The sequence below is a fragment of the Schistocerca piceifrons genome, chromosome 1 (genome assembly GCF_021461385.2).
Source record: "Schistocerca piceifrons isolate TAMUIC-IGC-003096 chromosome 1, iqSchPice1.1, whole genome shotgun sequence".
Lineage (NCBI taxonomy): Eukaryota > Metazoa > Arthropoda > Insecta > Orthoptera > Acrididae > Schistocerca > Schistocerca piceifrons.
In genome coordinates, this window is record NC_060138.1 from 419355709 (window position 1) to 419372674 (window position 16966).

The following is a 16966-nucleotide window of genomic DNA, read 5'->3' on the forward strand; positions in this document are numbered from 1 at the left end:
CTTCCTCCGTCCGTTATTTGTTATTTTGCTGCCTTGGTAGTAGAATTCCTTAACTTCATCTACTTTGTGACCCTCAATCCCGATGTTTTCTCGCTGTTCTCATTTCTACTACTTCTCATTACTTTCGTCTTTCTTCAATTTACTCTCAGTCTATAGTCTGTACTCATTAGATTGTTCATTCCATTCAGCAAATCATGTAATTCTTCTTCACTTTCACTCAGGATATCAATGTCACCAGCGAATCTTATCAATGACATCCATTCACTTGAATTTTAATCCGACTCCTGAACCTTTCCTTTATTTCCATCATTGCTTCTTCGATGTACAGGTTGAACATTAAGGGTGAAAGACTGCATCCATGTCTTACACACGACTGCATCACACTCTTACGAACCTTGTAATCCGAGCGCTTCGTTCTTTGTCATCTACTCTTATTTTTCCCTCTTGGCTCTTCTACATATTATATCTTACCCGTCTCTCCCTACGGCTTACCCCTACTTTTCTCAGAATTATGAACATCTTGCACCGGTTTACATTATCGAACGCGTTTTCCAAGTCCACAAATCCTATGAAGGTGTCTCAATTTTTATTTAGTCTTGCTTTCATGACCAATCACAACATCAGAATTGGCTTTTCTAAAGCCAAACTGATCGTCATCTAGCATATCCTCCATTTTCTTTTCCATTCTTCTGTATATCATTATTATTAGCAACTTGGTTGCATTAACTGTTAAGCTGATTGTTCCATAGTTATCACACTTGTCAGCTCTTGCAGTCTACGGAATTGCGTGGATGATATTTTTACTAAAGTCAGATGGTATGTCACAAGCCACATACATTCTAAACAGGAACGTGAATAACCATTTTGTTGCCTCATCCCCCAATGATTTTCGAAACTCTGATAGAATGGTGTCTGTCCCTCCTGCTTTTGACCTTAAGTCGTCCAAAACTTAAATTCTGATTCTAATACTGGATCCCGTACCTCTTCTAAATCGACTCCTGTTTCTTCTATCACATAAGTCAAATCTTCCCCATCATACGGGTTTTCAGTGTGCTCTTTCCGCCTATCCGCTCTCTCGTCTGCATTTAACAGTGGAATTCCCCATTGCTTTTAACTTCACCGAGGGTTGTTTTGACTTTGCTATATGCTGAGTAAGTCTTTCCGACGATCATTTCTTTTTCGATTCCTTCACATTTTTCATGCAGCCATTTCGTCTTGGCTTCCCTACACTTCTATTTGTTTCATTCCTCAGCGACCTATTTCCGCATTTCTGAATTTCCGTGAACATTTTTGTACTTCCTTCGGTCAACTGAAGTGTTTCTTCTGTTACCCATGGTTTCTTCGCAATTTGCCTTCTTTATACCCATGTTTCTCTTCCTAACTTCTGTGTCCATTCCTCTACAACTGTGCTGCTTTCAGAGCTACTCCTTGTTTGCTGTATCTACAGTCTTAGAGAACTTCAAACGTATCAAGTCATTCATTAGTACTTCTGTATCCTATCTCTTTGCATACTGACTCTTACTGACTAATTGAACTTCAGCCCACTCTTCATCAGTACTACATTGTGATCTGAATCTATATCTGCTCCTGGGTACGCCTTGCAAACCAGTATCTGATTTCGGAGTCTCTGTCTGACCATGATGTAATCTAACTGAAATCTTTCCGTATCACCTGGCCTTTTGAAAGTGTATCTTCTCCTCTTGTGTTTCTTGAACAGGGTATTCGCTATTACTAGCTTAAATTTATTACAGAACACTATCTTTCTCCTCTTTCATTTCTTGTTTCAAGCCCATATTCTCGTGTAACCTTTTCCTCTATTCCATCTCCTACAAGCGCATTACAGTCCCCCATGACTATACGATTTTCATCTCCCTTTAAGTACTGTATTACTCTTTCAGTATCGTCATATTATCTCTTGATCTTCAGCTTGCGACGTCGGCATGTATATCTCAACCATCTTTGTCGATGTTGGTTTGCTATCAATCCTGATAAGAACAATTCTATCACTGAACTGTTCGCAGTAACACACTTTCTGGCTGGCTCTGAGCACTATGGGACTTAACTTCTAAGGTCATCAGTCCCCTAGAATTAGAACTACTTAAACCTAACTAACCTAAGGACATCACACACATCCATGCCCGAGGCAGGATTCGAATCTACGACCTAGCGGTCGCGCGGTTCCAGACTGTAGCGCCTAGAACCGCTCGGTAACATACTTTCTGCCCCACCTTCCTATTCATAACGAATCCTACGTCTGTTATACGATATTCCGCTGCAGTTGATATTACTCTATACTCGTCTGTCCAGAAACCAGTGTCTCCCTTTCATTTTCCTTCACTGACCCCCAGTACATTTAGATTGAGTCTTTGCATTTTCCTTTTGAGATTTTCTAGCTACCCTACTACATTCCACGCCCCGGCTCATAGAACGTTTTCCTTTCGTTGGTTATTACATCTTTTTCTCATGGTCAGCCCCCCCCCCCCCCCCCCCCTGGCAGTCCTTTCCCAGAGATCCGAATGAGGGACTATTCCGGAATCTTTTGCCAGTGGAGAGATCATGACACTTTTTCAATTACAGGCCACATATCCTGTGGATACACGTTATGTGTCTTTAATGTAGTTGTTTCTATTGCCTTCTGCATCCTCATCCCGCCGATCATTGCTGAATCTTCCGCCGTTAGGGGCAGTTTCCCTTCCCAAGGACAAGAGAGTGCCCTGAACCTCTGTCCGCTCCTCCGCCCTGTTTGACAAGGCAGTTGGCAGAAAGAGAGTTACTTTTTATACTGGAAATCTTCGGCCGACATTGCTGATTATTAATCAAGATTTCAGCGGTGGCGGGTTTAGTACCCGGGACTGATGACGTTTCGTTCACTAATCAAAGACGCTAAACCTAGGCCACGGGTGTAAGAGAAAGATGTCAAAAATAAAACTCTGCGTGCTAACGCAGGTTTAAACTGTGTATATCTAGAACATCTTGAACGGATAACGAGAAACAAAAAAAGTGTAAAATAATGTCCCATTGTTCTGGTAATGGAACGGAACAAACACCTCGTTACTGTGTAAGCAATCACTAACGCCAAGGGAACAGGCCACACAAAACCTCACAAACACAGCGTACTGTTGTAACAAACATTCTGTTGCGTTCAAACACTCTTTGACAGTTTAGCACGTCCTGTGGTGAAATTAGTTATTTTTGTTCCTGGCAATGACTTAGGTGTACTTCCACTGGTTAGGTCAGTAAGCAAGGACGGTGAGCTTGGGGACAACGCGGTACACATTATCGAAACTACTCACGTGAATTCGCCGCCTGTCAATTTCACAGTGACACCACAGTGCTATAATCACTAACTGAGAAGCGAGATAACTTACTGAAATAATGTAGCCTTTGTGATAGGCTCGTTTCTTGAATGCCGCATTGCCTATGACATTTGATAGATGTGTTATACATTTGAAAAGAATAATTACATTAGATCTACTAAGGCGTCCACTGTAAAAAAATTTTGCGATTGGTGTTTGGTGTTCATGTTTTATCACTTTGGTTCCTGATCTTTTTGTATCTGTAACAACACTGCTGACCGGAGAAAATGTTATCTTGGAGAAAATGTACACGTTTTCCTCTATAATTAAACGTGTAAGGGGGCGGCTGTTTTAACTAAATGTGAAACCACAGAAACATGTTACTCGTATGTGACACGTTGAAAAAAAATGAAATGATCGCATGGCATTGTTGGTCGGGATGTCCCAGTCGGGTTCGGCCGCCAAGTGCACGTCTTATTTCAGTCAGCGCCACATTGGAAAACTTGCGGCCGGTGATGTGGATGAAATGATGATGAGGACAACACAACACCCAATCCCCGAGTGTAGAAAATCTCCAACCCGGCCAGGAATCAAACCCGGGCCCAGTGCATGGGAGGCAAGCACGTTACCACCTAGCTAAGCAGCCGGACATATGACACGCTATGAATTTTACTTTCAGTATTTGGTTAAGAATAATAATGAAGTGATTTTTTTCAATAATTACGATAAATGTTAATAAAGAATTCAATATTGACTTTCTGTTCTTTTACACCGTATATTGTTCAAAAGAACAGAACGTTAATATTGATTACGAGTTGGTAAGGCTGTATAAAAGTGCAGCTAGTTGCCTCACGCATCCCGAACGTTGCTGTAGCGACATACATCAGTCTTGCTGGCTCTCGGACATATAAACAGTCGTGACGCTTTTCAGCGGCAAAGAATGTTTGAACTTAGTGGAATGTTTGTTGGGATAGTACTTTGCTCTGTTTGCTAAGTTTTTGAGTGGCTTGTTGTCTTGGCATGCGTAGTTGATTAAACAGAAGCAGCTGTGTATTACGCGCCACAGAGAGAGAGAGAGAGAGAGAGAGAGAGAGAGAGAGAGAGAGAGAAGCTGAGATTTTATACTGCAAACATTTTCAACACTCATTGATAGTTATAACTAGAAAAATAACGTTAACTTCTTGGTGGTTTCTGTTAGAAATATTTTGTTATCAACAAAAAAGTTTGTTTATATAGCGATGTTTTCACTGAAGTGTGCTTTGTTTTTGTGCAGTAGTGTATTGTCGTTTGTTTCTTCACTCACATTTCTTTCTGAGGGAGTTGTTTCATGATTGGATGACATTTCGTTTTACATTTGTTTCTGTGCCCTATCGGAGATTGCGGCGAATAATTGTATCGTATGGGTAGCGTTTGTGTTGTCAATGAGATACCGGCTACTTGTCTCGAAAGACATGAAAGAATTCGTCAGGTCTACCGTCTAGATTTGACTTACGGATCGCAGTTAACAGTGTCAAAAGCCCGCCCTCCACTTTGAAGATATAGAGCTTAACCTCGGATACTGGCGCAAAACCTGGCGATTTGGAACTTTACATCTGTACATCACCATACCTACCATACACTCATCAGCCAGACCATTATGACCACCGATCTCCTATCTCTATAAACCCGTCCAGGCGAGGAATGACTGCTAATTAGACACACGCAACATTCATGTAGTGTCAGTGAGCATGCTGTCCGATTATAGAATGAGGAAGGCACGCGATCTATCTGACCGAGGGCCGATTGAGATGGCCCGGAGGCTCGGCAGGAGCGTTACGGAAACTACATTTCTTGTCGCTTGTTCGAGAAGTGCGGTGGTGAGTGACTTCAACATGTGGCGAAACCAGGTCCAGACGTCGTGGGGTTGGGCGGTCACCCCTCATTACAGATGTCGGACGCCGAGGGCTTGGCAGACTGGTAAAACAGGACAGGCGGCGAACCGTGGCGGAACTAACAGCAGACTTTAATACTGGGCAGAGTACAAATGTGTCTGAACACACAGTGTACCGAACACTCCTAACGACCGCCCCCTCGCAGCCGAAGCCGAAGACCCAGCATGTGCCAATGCTAAAACAACGACATCTGCAATTGCAATTGAAATGGGCATGTGACCATCGGCACTGGACGTTGGTACAGCAGGAGAGCGTTGCCTGGTCTTCATAATGGGTATGGAAGGGCGCGAATCCGTCGTCTTCCAGGAGAACAGCTTCTTGACAACTGTACTGCGGGATGGAGATAAGGTGACGGCACCTCCATTACGCTCTGCGAACATTCAGATGGGCATCCATGGGTTCAGTGGAGCTCGTGCAAGGCACCATGACGGCCAAGGAATGTCGTACACTGGTTACAGACGACGTACACCCCTTCATGAAAGTCATGTTTCCCAATGGCAGTGGTATTTTTCATCAAGGTAATGCGGCATGTCAGAAGGCCAGGAGTGTGTGGAGTGGTTAGAGAAACACAGTTCCAATCGTTGAGCTGGCCCTCAACTCGCCAGGTCTGAATTCGATCGAACACATCTGGGCTGTGACTGAACGTTGCGTAAGAGTTCATCGCACCTCCCCGGAATTTACAGGAATTAGGTGACTCGCATGTGCAAATGTGCCAGCTCTCTCTAGGGACCTACCATGGCCTCATTGCTTCCATGTCACGACGCTTCGCCGCTGTTATCCGTGCCAAAGGTGGACATACCGGCTATTAAGTAGGTGGTCATAATGTTCTGGTTGATTAGTGTTTACAGGCTGGCCAAATTCGGGCGATGAAAATTTTATCTACGACTAGTATTGAAATTCGCTCTTGGTCAAGTGCGAAGGTTCATGCGTCCGTTAGCGATGGAGATGGATATTCATTTCATTTTTGAGTTTGTCAATCCGGATTTTTTACATGTGCATAAGACCGTAGCCGAAAGTATTTCTACTGATAATATAACAGCGGCTTTCTTCCTGGTAGTCAATGTCACCCACTCGTTTAGTACAATTCGTTTTCACACAGAAATAGTCATACAGTTGTAACGATACTTCAGGAATAATTGAATAAAATAATGTAGCCTCGAAAACGACCTTAAAGCAGCAGTTAGCGTCTACTAGAAATCGAAGTATCGATTGTATTCAAGTCTAATTCACGTGTTCTCCCGTGTTGGATGTTAGACTGTATAATATTTCCCTTTTAGTCCTATTGATTTTGTTGTTCACTTCGTAAGAAGAAACGTAGTAGAACTTATCTTCAATACTTTGACAGCTGAAACAGTGTATAGTTTTAATGTTGCACTAACGAACACTTCAGCGTATGTGGTGTTGCTAATTTCGCGCTGAAATGCAAGATGTCGTTTATAAACGTCGTATGGAAACGTCGTCTTGACCGGCTGCGTTACGGGAACTGTTTGGAAGATACTATCATTGTCATATAATGAGTGGGAGAATTGTAGCGAGAGAAACCATTTCTGTAAAGGGGTCAGACAGTAATACCATGCCTGTACGTAAATAGTGAGTACCTCAGTGCGTATACAGCCTTGCTGGAGGGAAGTATATTGTCTCATTTGTTCAGATACAGCAGTCATCCATACTGAATGGTGAAACTGAAAATCTTAACAGGTTTTGACTGTTCGAAAAAAACTCGCAGTCGTAAAGTTTGCCGTCAACTGAGCTATGAAAACTCTCGTACGTGCGGAAGAGAGTACGTGGTTCACCGCCGCTCCCCTCCCTCTCCCCCCTCCCCCCAACACTTCTATTTAATGTGTGGATGATGTGCGAGGAGAACATTGATCACTACTCATCTGCATGACCTCGAATTTCTCTAATTTTAGCGTCCGAATAAAAATGCAAAATCCATTTTGCAGAAAGGAAAATATTTCTTACGTACAACTCTGGGAAGCGTTGTAATAACAACGCCAAACGCATTTTGCAAAAAGTAAAATATTTCTTATGTAAACGTACAACTCTGGGAAGCGTTGTAATAACAACGCCAAACGCATTTTGCAAAAAGTAAAATATTTCTTATGTAAAACTCGCGGATTTTCATGTGAGTGCTTTCATCGGAATGTTAGCCGGAAGCTGATGGGTGTTACACTTATCGAAACGTCGTACCAGTTCGACAAATTAACTTGGTTGAAAAAACTGAAGCTTTATATTACGACAAGTAAAAACCATCACGGCAGCTGTATGGTTGCTTCATTTAAAGAGCACAGCCGGTTTCGTAATGTTATTTACCTCATTTGGTGAAGTTAATTACAACGTGATACTGGAGTACAATTGATATTGGCTCCCTTCTACGTTGGTCTGTCGTGAGCTGCGAGATGATATTTAGAATGGAGTGAAATTCCAGGAACCAGGGGAACATTAATGTCAATTGTACTCCAGTATCACGTCGTAACCGACTTCACCAGATGAGGAAACTAACATTACGAAACCGGTTGCGCTCTTTAAATAAAGTAACCATACCTCTTCAGCTATGTTTTTTCTCGAAATAAAGTTCTTTAGCTGTGGATGTTCGTTAATAAACTTTTGTACTTTTGTTTTCAAGCATTATATAAAAGGAGGGCAATACATTTCTTGATACACAGTGGAATGGAAGTTCTCGGAATTTCCTGAGTTATTCTGCCTGCAATGTTCAACGCTTATCGTGTAACGTCTTACCATAAGGTTTATTGGGCATTTGCGTTAAATCTCTACTGGTGCCTGGATAAATCTGACGCGCGAATCCCGGGGGGAGGGGGTGCACATCCATAGGTCGACAATATCTGTTGTCAACGACAAATCCGATGATGTTTGAGAGTCCATAGGCAGAACTGGGAAAACATCGGAAGTTAAGCAAGGGAATACTGCGAAAAAAAAAACACTCCACACCGGGAAAAAGTTCCAGTCTTCCCAAACGTATGCGATAAAGACAGGAAGAAACGACATACCTCTCATTCACACCTGTGTCACTGTGCTAGTGCTGAGTGAAAACTGATAATGGTGAATGCACAATTCCATTTTATATCGTGTAAATTATAGCATTGTCAAAGTCGTGGGATTTTGTTTCCACTGAGGTTCTTACATAAATAACATATTTTCTGAAGAATGCCTTTTAAGTGCTATACTGTTTCCATTTACCATCTTGGACCTTACGCTACAAACATTTACTAATCACTGATCTCAACAAATTATTATTGTTATTATAGTTATATTAAAATATTTATTATATTTTATTATTATTGTTAATCGTATGCATCTGTTGCACGTAAAATTGAATGTGTTGGCAATCTATATTTGTATGTGCGTGAACGACGGATGGGGGCAGAAAGGGTGAAAGGTAGAGATAGAGAAAAAGAGACAGAAAAAGAAAAGAGAAAAAGAGAGTGAGAGTGAGAGAGAAACAGTCATCGCCCAAAACCAAACCCTTGATATGCGTCTACTGACGAGTGGTGTAGCTCATCTTTGAATTATTTTCTATCACTTTCGACAAGCCAATTTGGTAAGGTCCATAGACTGCCCAAAAATACTCAAGAATTGGTGGAGTGCGTGTCCTGTAAGCGACTTCTTCCAATAAGTTTGCCTGACATCTGTCTTCGTTGCGTTGAAATTTGTGTGATCGTTGCCCCTTGAATTCCTCGGGATGATACTCCTGCGTACCGCATGGTAGTGGCTGTTTGCAGAGACTGATCACCGAAAATGAACGATGGCTGATGGTTTCGTTCACGCGCATTACACTGCATTTACTTGCAGTGGGTCTCAGCTGCCAATCTTTGCCCCAGGCATTTGTCATATTCAAGTATCCTAACGATGTGAGCTTAATGTATGCAACTGCGTCGTCTGCTTCAAACGTTATCTGCCAAGTCATTTGTGTACATGGTGAGCTGTTGAGGTCTTTGTGGTACACTGCTTCTTCTTCTTCTTCTAACGATGCTCCCCGTTAACAACGAAATACCGAGGATTTCTAGGAAGTCTTCAGTCCACTTACATATCCGTTCAAATATTCAGTATTTACGCAGTTTGTTTACTATCGAAGAGTTTCCGGAAGTCGCGAATCAGGACATGGACCTGAACAGCTCCGCTACTACTACCTTTGAGGTCTCACTGAAAACAAAACAAGTTGCGTCGGACACGATCGGTGGTTGCGGGAACCATGTTGAGTTTGCGCTGACTGTTGACACAATGAGGTATGTGGAGGAATAAATTAGCTGTAATACTGTTAAAAATATGAGTACAAATGTACAAGGTGTTAAAAAAGTATTTCACATTTTGAGATAAAAATGTCCGGTAAACATGGCTAGAGCAAACCTTCATACCTTCAGAGCTTTAAGTACTCGTACACGTTCTATACTGTAAAACGCATAGTCGCAGGTTCGAATACTGCCTTGGGCATGGATGTGTGTCACGTCCTTAGGTTAGTTATGTTTAAGTAGTTCTAAGTTCTAGGGGACTGATGACCTCAGACGTTAAGTCCCATAGTGCTCAGAGCCATTTGAACCATTTTTTGTAAAACGCATATCTTGTTTTGTATTTTGCAATCTCTTTACCATAACGAACGACTTACAGAATGCAGTAAACTAACGAGAACACATTCCTGCGCTATTGTCCATGGATACATCATGCAGTGGATATCTGCTAGTGTTGTTAATGTGAACCATACCCACAGTTCTGGATAAGTGCAGGGTGTACTTAGTGGTAATGGTACAAGTTTGTGTTTGGAAAAATTTGTGAAATGCTTTTACACTGTAGTTTTGTCTGCACTTAGCATCATAATAGAAAGCTATTATTCCACACAGGAAATGGCAGACATTGTCTTCCGTTATGATATGGCAAATGGAAGCAACTGTCGAACCCATATCGTATGATGATGTTATGTTTGGTTTGTGGGGCGCTCAATTGCGCGGTCATCAGCTCCCGTACAAAGTCCCTATTTTTACACAGTCCAATCTAGCCGCTGTCACAAATGATGAGGACAGAGGACAACACAAACTCCCAGTCGCTGAACAGAGAAAATCGCTTCGCTAGCCTCTAGACCACGAGCTTCGGACAAGTCGTATGATGAAAGATATCTAGTGCATCTAGTTCACAAGAGTCATGTAGTAGGTAAAAGCAAACGGACTACATTAGATGCTCTGCTGTGGAATAGAAACAGAATGTGTTCTCGTTTGTTTGGTGATTCTCTTCTTTGTGTTTATGACAGGAGATATGTCAAACAGAAAAATTGAATTTGAAGCTTCCATGGAATATTTCAGTGTTTATATAGAGGACCTGTAGAACACCAAGCAAGATGGATTCTTCCAGATGTAACCTAAAGACGGGTTTAGAAAAGTAGCTTAAAATTCTATTTCCCGTGTATCACTATGAAATACCATTTACAGCTCTACGGCACCTCCCATTAATCTTGGAATGGGATGGGACCGGACGGAGGGGATATGGAATATTCTTTAACGCCTCATATATGGAGCAAGAAGTGGCTGATCACCTCATTTTACATTCTTTCTGTTATATTACTTCTAATCTTAATCTTTTCTTTAAAAATAATCAGTTCCTGACCAAGGCATCACGGAGCAGTCAAATGAAAACCTAACACTCACCACAACGGTAGCATGGGATGCTTCCATTCAAGAGCAATCAACTCACACGCTAAGACGTTTATCCCAGTGGGAGACGAAACGATCAATTTCTGTTTCGTAGAACGCGATCGGCCACTGGCGGATCCACAACCGACGTCCACTCACGTCTTTCTTCGGGTCTCCAAAGCTGTGAAATTCACACGCTGAAGGCTCAGGGCTGTACAGAGCACGTTGTAGTGTTTCCCAACCAATATCGGCCCGGCCAAAGAAATCCAAAACTGTTCGCACAAGTTCCGGTAAGGTCATGATGACCTCCTTCTTCAATGGCTCGTGGAGTTCCTCGAGCCTGGAATCAATAATCAATGCGCAGCGCTGTGAAGACACTTTTCAGAAACGATGACGTACCATGAAGTCAAAATGCACAGGAACACTTTCTGACAGAATCATCTTCTTGTCACACATTGCCAATCGGACGAAGGAGACGCTTCAGTGATTTGGTTGGGAAACGACGCTACATTCTCCACAAAAAAAGGTGTGTGAAATCTTATGGGACTTAACTGCTAAGGTCATCAGTCCCTAAGCTTACATACTACTTAACCTAAATTATCTTAAGGCCAAACACACACAACAATGCCCGAGGGAGGACTCGAACCTCCTCCGGGACCAGCCGCACAGTCCATGACTGCAGCGCCTGAGACCGCTCGGCTAATCCCGCACGGCCATTCTCCACATTCGTCTGATCGTTCACCGTGTGATTTCCAAAACTTTTCCGATCTGATGAAAGGCATGCGTCGACGTCGGTTTTGGTAGGACGAGGAAGTGCAAAAATGGATGCGGTTGTGGATCGGACAGCGGCCGACTGCGTTTTACGGAATAGGAACTGACTGTGTAGTCTCCCTCTGGGATAATTGTCTAAATGCATGTGGTGATTACTTTTTAATGGGACCATTTCATGGTCTCGTTGTGGCAGGTGTTTGGTTTTCGTTTGACTGCCTCTTACACTGCCTTGCACACGGTGAACTGCTGCAAATGCTGACCACTATTCGTCAGCGAGTACGGTCGTGGAAACTTCCACCGCGGCGACCGTTCGGGTGTATCAGATCAATTAAGCGAAAGCAGCAGCGGTTGCCGGGCGAGAGTAGGGTAGGGTACTCAGAGGATCTGGGACAAGGCTGCCGCCGGGGCGCATGAAAACAGACAGCGGCGTGCCGTGTTGCGTCACTGCTGAGCGCGCCGCGGCGGTGCACACACAGCCCGCAGCCGTGTCATCCTGGCTTATGTCACTGGCCAGCCAATTACCGGCCCAGAGTGCAGCAGCCTGCAGCGAGGGACCTTGACTCGCGACTACCTGCAGCCACCGGCCACCGCCACCAGCTGCCCACCACAGGCGTCACCATTACACTCCAGCACGTCAGCTGAGGAATACCATCGTCCGTGACTGAACCATTACCGCTACCATTATAAACTCCCCATAAACTATCGTTACATTGAAGTCAATGATCCTCCACCCTTGAACTGCTCTGTCTGTCTGTCTGTCTGACCCTCTCTCTCTCTGATTCCATATTCCGCAAAGTCAACTTCTGGTGTGTGTCGGAGAGTATTTTGAGTATCACTGCCACTACCCCAATCTCCTATCCCAGACGCGAACGGTAAGCTGGGGGGAACTATTCACAGCAGCCTCCGCGAAAGTTCTACCCTCTCTTACATTATCTTAACGATATTTTTGCGAGATATGCGTAGAAAGAAGCAGTTTGACTGACTCCTTTAGGAACGTAACCTCTTGGAATTTTAACAGTAAACCATACGATGACACATAAGGCCTCTCTTATAGCGTCTGCCTCTGGATTTGATGAGCATTTCTGTGAATTATCGCGTTTATTAAAACTGTGATGAAGCGCTCTGCTCTCATTCGGATGTTCTCTGTTTCCACTATCAGATATATCTGGTAATGATAATAGACTGACGAGCAATGTTGTGCCGAACCGGGGCATTGTGAGCCCCCTCCTTGGTCGGTGAACTACAATTTCTTTCTCTCTCTCTCCCTCTCTCTCTCTCTCTCTCTCTCTCACACACACACACACACACACACACACACACGAACTTGTGTGAAGTATATCAGTTTAAAAAAAGTATCGAATTAAAATAACGCTATACAAGGCTGCGGTTGGATCTACACCTTCGCGAAGTTATCCGACGACGTCGTAAGGAATTCTATGCAGGTTGTTAATGTAGCCCTACTTAGTTGATGTAAACTGACAATATGATGTCGTAAAGCTTGGTGCCTTCGTATTCAAGTAAGAGTGATTTCAAGTAGGCCTATTAATGTTCCAAAAAATTCTAGAGAGTTTGATGCACTACACCAGTGTCCTAGCGCATTGGGAAAGGGACGGAAGGGTTACCAGTTGGGACTATTTTGGAGGAAATTTGTAATTTTGGCACATGCCTGACAACCAAGGGACACCTGTCGAAAGACTTTCTTGGATCCGGTTCATTGGAATTATTCTTTTTTCAGAGACTCTTGTATCCGTTGAAAATTAAAGCAGAGTGTGTTGAAAGAAGAGGGATGGGAGAGGTGAGATCAAGAAAATATATGAACTTTAATAAGTTTCACTCTCGGTAGCGGATGAGAAATTTAAGAACAAAAATCTCCCTGCAGTTTTTACAGGGGCGAACAGTTACGTAGCACACTGAAGTGAAACTTTACTGCCAAGAATACCATTGTCAGTAACGAGTAACTATGCGAGAATATCTGGTTCCGAGGAACTTCTCTAGAGGTTTCGTTCTGATGTAGAGCTGGTGGCGGAATAAGAACTCTCTTGTAGCAGCTATTTCCAATGAAGAATCCACTTGTCCCGAGCAGTCTACCGAATAAGATAGCAAAGTTTAGCAATGCTTTATGGTCCTTCCAATTTAACGGTGAAATTTGTATACAAAAGCAAATAAGCAAAAAAGAAATACATTTGCATTTACAGTCCTTGCCATACAACCGTGGAAAATTAGGTCTCATACAACTGCTGAAATTGTGGGGTCCACGATTGACGATCCTGTTCCCCCTTTCGGCTTATTACTATTCAATTTGGGCATAGAATGACTTACATACTAAGTAAATAACAGTATGATCATGTAAAATTCAGATTACGTCGAGAAATCATCGAAACTACTCTACATTATACACTTGACAATTACGTATTTTAGGACGCGATAGTACTTACGCCTGCAATAATATTGAAACACGTTCAAATTCACTGGTCCTGATGAACATTCAGTTAAGATGGCTCTTTTGTGTATGTGTAACGCTAATGTTGGAAATGAAAATCCGCTCTCATACGCCACTGATAGACTTTACCCCAATTCCGGAGAACACACTGGCAAATGGAAAGGAAAGAAGACACTTTTCCATAATCCGGTCCATCAGCTTAGACTGCGAAGAAAACGCAAACTGGATGTAGCATGAAAGAGCTAGTGCTTCTGAAGTTGTCTGATGCTTTATAAAATTTGATAGCCTACGGAAGGTAATCCTCGCTTAAAATGTCTCCATGTATGTCTGTAGATGTCAGTCGCTGATGATGGCAGTATTACCGTTGTCGTCGACCAATGTTACGAAAAGGGCACACAACATTTTCGTAATTGTTTAGATAGCAGGTCTTTGGTCATCGCTGAATGCCTGCTGGTAGTTACAGCATTTGTGGCAAAAATGAAGAGGTAACGTCCTTCGATACGTAATAAACGTTTTCAGAAAGTTAATCCAGCACAATTAAAATACTAAACTATCGAAGGTAGCGGCCGAAACAGTATTTATGCACGAAAATTATTAGACGGAAGCAGTATGTGTAGCGAACACTAACAGGTATCAGGTCTTCGACAGTAAGACTGTGGATTGGGTAGCGCACATTGCCTCTGTCATAACTTCGTTCATACGGAAACGACTAAAAAACAAATTTTAGATCGAAGCTGAACAAATTGTACATAACTGTAGACCCATGTCTTTTCAGAATATTCTGAAGCAATGACCAAAACATTTGTCTGTCTTTTGCTAGCTAAAATGACAGTGTGGGTGTGACACACAGAATAAAACGAATCAAATGTCACAGGGCGTAATCAGCGGAAACACATGAAGTACTAAAGGCAAGAAAAAGTGTTTCATAACTTCGCGCGCGAGTTGCAGGGTGCTGTTCATTAACTCGTATCAGCCGCTTCAGCTACAACTCTAAGAGGCGGAGGAGGATAGCTACATCGGTATCCAAATTTGGGAGACAACTGTACAGCAACTACGCTAGCGACAGACTTTTACCCACGGGAAACTTAAGAGCTCTTAATAACAACAATACCTTAAGATTATATAGTTGTAACTCAAGTCTGCAGCATTGAGCCTATTTCGAAACACAAAAGTGCATTACTTGAAAGGTATAACAAGTGCAGGTATTTAACATTTAATGTACATACACGCATGTGAAAAAATTACGAGGAAGTAAAGCCCAAGATAAAAATCAAGTTCATCTGCATTTTAGACCTTACACCAGAAGCTCGCTTTCTTTCCGTCTTCATCACACACACACACACACACACACACACACACACACACACACAACTGCGCGCCCCAAAAGCATCTACTTTCCGAAGAATTGAGTACACTTCTTCTGGATACAGAAAATTGACAATCAGTATCGTAAAAAAAAAGAAAATAAATAAATAAGAAAAATACTGTGGGTTTCCTGCTTGTGAAAGGTACTTCCTGAGCGATTTACAAAATTTGAGAGGTTTATTTTATAGGTGTGTGGTGTTAATGGGCAGCAGGTTCGGTATCCTAGCAACAAATGCCTATTCGTGTCGGAGGAGAAGACTGCACGCGAAGAGGCGCGAACACCACGGCTAGGCCTTTTAAACGCCAAAATGTGCGGTTCTTATTATTTCGCGCTGTTAATAGCATTTACACAAACAAACTTTACGAATTGTTTATTTCCTACAAGTGAATCCAGTGGTAACACATGTTGACGTGAAATAAAACAGTACGTCAAGTTCGCTGCCTGTTCGAGGGTGGAGTGTTTCCGTCCGTGGAGTACATTGTTACCTCGGAAAAATTCTCGGGGAGCGCAGGCAACTAGCTGGTGCTGACGCGTGGTCTGTCCAGTATTCGGTCAGCGGCGGTGAACGACGCCGCTGCCACTGTCGCCGGCGCACAAAAGCGGCTCGCACACACGGGCGCCGAGCCGCGACAGCAACACTACACACACAAACGCACCGCGCCCGCTCCTGAGGCACACTGGCGTGTCGGACCCGTCTCGCCGCTAGCCAGACCGCAGCGCCACGCGCGGCGCCCGCCGGCACTATCTGAGCAGAGCCGAGCTGCTACCTGTCAGGGCGCACGTGTCCGCGAGGCGGAGATGAGCAGAGCGGCGGCTGGCGGGAGGGGGAAAGGGAGGGTTGCGAATCCCGGCCTGCAGGGGCAGATTACAGCTGTCATCCCGCACAGCAGCCGAGCCGAGAGGGATTTCTGGCTTTTGCAGCCAGGTAGACGGCGTTCGCGCTCGATTCGCAACTGGTAGGACGATGAGTCACAGGGGCTCTCGGAGCAGGGACTGCAATGTCGATGGGATACCGAATGGAAATACTCCCTGTAAATTTGGCTCAGTCCAGATAGTCGCACACAAATAGACGGACGTAAGCGAACTAGAGAAAGTTAGGCTGTTAAAAGTAACATAACTGAGTTTTGTTTTGATTTCTCCGTAATGTAACACGTACAAAATTGTATGACTGTATAAATACGTGATATTAAGTAAGTAATAGTACTTAAACACGTAGTTCGTAAGTAAGAAAGTAAAATTAATACTTCAAGTCTGTTATCACAAGGTAAATCAAAAACTTCATGGAGATTTTACATTATGTTTGTGACTTATTGTGATAAATCCTCATGTTGAGGTGAATTTAACAATGTTCTAGAAGCGTTATCGTGCCAATGCTCTTGTTGGCTGAATTTCTGTCTACTACCCTGCATCCCCTCATTATTATTGTTATTAATGTCTTAACTTCTCACAACAGAGGTTATATATTTGAATATGACCACGTCTAACCCAGGTTACTCATTATTTCCTGTTTTGCCAAGGATAAGTCT

The 16966-nt window shown here is 43.1% G+C and overlaps 1 protein-coding gene across 1 annotated transcript in view; it reads right to left on the reverse strand.

The window, feature by feature from the left end:
- The window catches only part of LOC124731761, a 764200-nt gene extending 748096 nt beyond the window's left edge, over positions 1-16104 (reverse strand). Inside the window, exon 1 of the mRNA XM_047248518.1 lies at positions 15926-16104. The gene's annotated coding sequence lies outside the window, so the exon portion shown is untranslated. The remainder of the gene's footprint in view (positions 1-15925) is intronic.
- Between the last annotated feature and the right edge of the window lie 862 nt (positions 16105-16966).